Below are 5,272 nucleotides of genomic sequence, written 5' to 3' on the forward strand. Positions count from 1 at the left end.
TTAGTACAACATAACCAATACGCGGGTCTCGCTACTGAGAACCCGAATCAACATTTAAAAGTTTTTATCCAACTAGCCGACACCTTTAAATCTAACGGCGCTTCACCTGATGCGATCCGTTTAAGATTATTTCCTTTCTCCGTCAGGGATATAGCACGTTCATGGCTAGATTCACTTCCAGCTAATTCAATAACTACCTGGGAAGACCTTAGGAGAGTATTCCTTGCTAGATATTTCCCCCTAGTAAGACTGTTGTTCTTTGGAACCAAATAACTAGATTTTCTCAAAACCAAGGAGAATTGCTGTTTGAAGCTTGGGAGAGATATAAAGAGCTATTAAGAGTCTGCCCACACCATGGCCTAGAACAATGGCTGAGCATCGACGCTGCCGCATGTGGCGCGCTGATGAACAAACCTTATCCAGAAGCTTGTGACCTAATTGAGGATATGGCCCAAAACCATTATTAATGGGGAACTGAACGAGCATCAATAGAGAAAAAGGAGACCCAAGGTGGAATACATGAGGTAAGCTCTCTAGACATGATGCATGCGAAAATGGACGCTTTATCCCTTAGGATCGAACATATGTCAACAAACACTAACACCGTAGCAGTAGTCCACACAGAGTGCGAACTTTGTGGATCTAAAGGACACGAATCGGCGGAGTGTAACCTTTTAAACGAACTAAATACCGACCAAGTGAATTACACCCAAGGTATCCCATTTTTAAACACTTACAACCCTGGATGGAAGAATCATCCAAATTTCTCTTATAGAAATCAGAACCCTATCCAAAATAATGCACCCCAGAGACCGCAAGGTTATCAAGCCCAAAAACCAAATCAACTTATGCAAGTTGTGCCCCAGAAGTCTAACCTTGAGAAGATCATGGAAAGCTTTATATCGGGCTAGACTCAGCAAAATAAAGAATTCCTAAACCAAAATATTCACGTAAACGAACTTATAACACAATTAGGAACCAAGGTTGATCAGATAATCACTCATAACAAGATGCTTGAAACCTAGATCTCACAGGTAGCACAAAACCAAGCCCCACAAACTACACCTGGAAGCCAATTTCCTGGACAACCTCAACCAAACCCTCGAGGGCATGCTAACGCTATCTCGTTACGAAGTGGGACCGCTTACGAAGGGCCTCAGAACCCAGCAATAAGCGAGTCCAAAACTTCTAACAACCAAGAAGAGGAACCAGAGGAATCCGAGAAATAAACCAACCAAGAAGGTGAAGCCAAGGATAAAACTTACAAACCACCACCCCCGTATAAACCACCAATCCCATATCCGCAAAGACTTAAACAAACCAAACTCAACAACCAATATCAAAAATTTATAAAAGTGATAGAAAAGCTTCATGTAGAGATTCCTTTTACCGAAGCTATCACCCAAATTCCGTCTTACACCAAATTTCTCAAAGACATCCTAACTAACAAGCGTAGGCTCGACGATCCAAAACCCTTGGAATGCAACTTTATTTCTGAGGATAAACTTCCTAAGAAGGAGAAAGACCCTGGCGGTTTTTCTATACCTTGCATTTTAGGAAATCATGTGATCGACAAAGCTTTCCTAGACTTAGGCGCTAGTGTAAGTTTAATTCCCTTAGCTGTATGTAAGAGATTAAACTTAGGAGAATTGCAACCAACTAACATGTCCCTACAATTAGTCGATAGGTCTGTTAAGTATCCTGTAGGCATTTTAGAAGATCCCAGTTAGGATCGGTCAACTTTATATCCCAACAGACTTTGTGGTCATGGATATAAAAGAAGACGAAGATATCCCTATCCTTCTAGGTAGACCATTCTTATAAATAGTAGGAGCTATAATAGATGTCAAAAGAGGGAAATTAACCTTCGAAGTAGGGGACGAAAAGATCAAGTTCATTCTTTCGAAATTTCTGATGGCACCAATTCTAGGAGACGCATGTTATGCGATCGATATCATAGATGAGTGCATAAGAGAATTTGATCAGGGAGAAACTAAGATCGAACCATTTTCTAACCCGAATGAAAAGGATGAAGAGTTAGAGGAAATGGAACCTCACGAATGTTTGGATCTTACTCCAGACCCTTCACCTAATTCTCAAAAACCAGCCCAAGAACTTAAGGAACTACCCAAGAACCTAAGATATGAGTTTTTGGATGAAGAAATGAACCGCCCAGTAATAGTTAGTGCCATCTTAAACCAAGACGAGACGAATCGACTCTTGAACGTTTTAAGAAGATACCCCTCTGCCTTAGGGTACAACATCTCTGATTTAAAAGGTATTAGCCCATCCGTGTGTATGCACAAGATATCACTAGAGGAGGACTCAAAACCTTCCAGAGAACATAAGAGACGAATCAACCCTGTGATGAGCGAGGTGGTGAAGAAGGAAGTCCTTAAACTAATGGAAGCTGGTATAATCTATCAGATCTCTGATAGTAAGTGGGTAAGCCCTGTACATGTGGTACCCAAGAAGGGAGGAATCACAGTTGTGCAGAACGAAAAAGGAGAGCATGTCGCTAAACGCATAGAAGGCGGATGGCGTATGTGCATAGATTATAGGAAGCTAAATAAGGCAACGAGGAAAGACCATTTCCCCCTTCCATTCATAGATCAAATGCTTGAGCGTCTTACTTGACACTCTTACTTTTGTTATCTTGATGGATACTCTGGATTTTTCCAAATACCCATTCACCCCGAGGATCAAGAGAAAACAACTTTTACCTGTCCCTACGGAACGTTTGCTTACAGACGAATGCCGTTTGGACTCTGTAATGTGCCAGCTACTTTCCAACGTTGTATGATGTCAATCTTCGCAGATTATCTCAACGGAATCATGGAAGTATTTATGGACGAATTCTCAGTGCATGGATTAGACTTTGAAGACTGCCTTATTAACCTTGAGAAAATCCTAGAGAGATGCGTAGAAGTTAACCTAGTGTTAAACTGGGAGAAATGCCACTTTATGGTCAAAGAAGGCATAGTGTTAGGACATATAATATCTGAAAGAGGCATTGAGGTCGATAAAGCAAAAATAGAATTTATAGAAAACCTTAAACCTCCTAAGATAATTAGAGAAATCCGTAGTTTCCTTGGACACGTCGGTTTCTATCGACGCTTCATAAAAGACTTCTCTAAAATAACAAAACCCCTGATCAGCCTTCTGATGAAAGACATCGAATTCATTTTCGATGAAGAATGCATCAAAGCCTTTAACCAGTTAAAACAAGTATTAATCTCAGCACCCATTCTACAAACCCCAGATTGGACTAAACCCTTCGAAATAATGTGTGATGCTAGCGATTTCTCTATAGGAGCTGTTTTAGGGCAAAGAAAAGATAAGAAACTACACGTAATATATTACGCTAGTAGAACCCTAGATGCCGCTCAATTAAATTATACAACAACCGAGAAGGAACTCGTAGCTGTAGTTTTCGCAATCGATAAATTTAGGTCTTATCTTGTAGGATCTAAGATTATAGTCTATACAGACTGTAGCGGGGTATTCGTTACCATTATAGATATTGACTAAATCTAAGGTAAACCATACAAGTCGAGTCGCCAGCGCACTTCTATTTATCCAAAGGAATGGTTAGAAAGCGAACAAAAACCGAAAAGTTTTATCGAATCAAAAACTAGTAAAAATGTCAGAGATCGGGGTAAGGGGGTTGGTTATGCAATGGGAAGGTTTTAAGCACCCAAAACATCCTAGGTACTCCTAGGGAGCCTTTTTCATACTTGTTGTAAGGTTGGTATTTTGTGAAAATTTATTTGTGCAAATATGATTGAAGAGATGAGAAAAGAATATACAAGTTATTTACATTTTTGTGTTTGGATGGATAAACCCATTACCTACGTACCATCTTAGAAAAAAGATTAGGATCAAAACCTCGTAGTTCAGGGTAAAAATCTCAAAATGATTTGGTGAATTGATTGGTCCAAAAGCCTTAAGGTCTTTTGTTATCCAAGGGAGAAAACTCAACCCAAAACCACAAATCCACCATGTGAGGATAGCTTCAACATGCTAGTAAGGGGTTAACCCTATAATAAGCATGGAAGACTCATTGTCCATCACTAAGGATATAGGTGACTATTACATCTACCTCAAGGATAACTCAAACCTAATAGCTAAAGTTTATAAAAAGTTTTGATTAAGAAGGTGGCCATTGAAACCACAAAAAGACATTTGAATGGGTTATATTTACCAATGAAATGTATTTATAAAATATGGTCAAAGTTGATTTAAAAGTTCAATTCAAAATAAGTTCAATTCAAAATATTTAAAAGTTCAATTCAAAATATTTACCAACGAAAAGATAGTTTGAAAATCAAAAGCATAAGGCTTAGGTTTCTAATGTTTGAAAAGAAGTGTTAAATGTTTGCACAAAAGTTTTGGCTTGGGTTAGAGTGGAGGGAAGAAGAAGAATGGCTAAAGTCCTAATCATACAAGAGATAAGGGATAAGAAACAAGACCACAAATGGAGTTCCTCTCTTGAGATCATATTGATGATCCAAGTAGCTCCCATCCTTTGGAATATGCAAGCCAAATAATAGTAAGCTCAGGCAACAATCAAACAAGCCTCTTAAGAGATCCTCAATGTATCTTGTATCTTTCACTTTGGATGAACATGGCAATGGTTCTTCAATTTGAGCTCCCATAGAATTCCCTAGCACAAGAGCACACACATCAAAAGTTTTATGAAGCAAATCAAGAATGGACAAGAGTGAGTTTAGAGGTTTGGTCCTTCTAATCCATCTTCACCATTAAGGTCCTTTTACTCCAATTTTCATAGGGAAAGTCCTAGAAACTAAGTCCATTTGTCCATTTCTTTGCATTTGGTCCACAACAATCAAAGCAAAACACAAGCACAATAGTATATACACAATTATGTGCTCAAGTGAGCAAAAGGCAAATTCCATAAACATAAACATGTGCTCAAATGAGAAAAGGGGGAAAAGCAAATGAATAATATGTACAAGAATAGTAAATTGCATAAATGTAAAGAGCAAAAAGTAAATGTTAATTGTTAATGGTTAGTGTTAGTAGTTAGTGTGCCATAAGGCAAATTTAGCGTTATGTTAAGCAATCGTAATTGGACTTATGTAGAAGTCACAACTATCTGAGGTCGGTCAATAATAATGTAGGGAACAACACAAGTTAGAGGTCTTGATTAGTGAATCAAACTCCAACAACTTGCCATGCCAAAAAGAAAATGAGAAATGATCTTGTATTGATTTAGGTCCTTTGCATGATTTAGAAAGCAATTTATCCT

General features: G+C 38.5%; 1 non-coding gene across 1 annotated transcript; it reads right to left on the reverse strand.

The window, feature by feature from the left end:
- Nucleotides 1-254: 254 nt before the first annotated feature.
- Nucleotides 255-361, reverse strand: LOC127109023 (small nucleolar RNA R71). The gene has a single exon (XR_007796512.1). It is a non-coding gene; the product is annotated as a small nucleolar RNA R71 (small nucleolar RNA).
- Between the last annotated feature and the right edge of the window lie 4,911 nt (nucleotides 362-5,272).

The sequence above is a fragment of the Lathyrus oleraceus genome, chromosome 7 (genome assembly GCF_024323335.1).
Source record: "Lathyrus oleraceus cultivar Zhongwan6 chromosome 7, CAAS_Psat_ZW6_1.0, whole genome shotgun sequence".
Classification (NCBI taxonomy): Eukaryota; Viridiplantae; Streptophyta; class Magnoliopsida; order Fabales; family Fabaceae; genus Lathyrus; species Lathyrus oleraceus.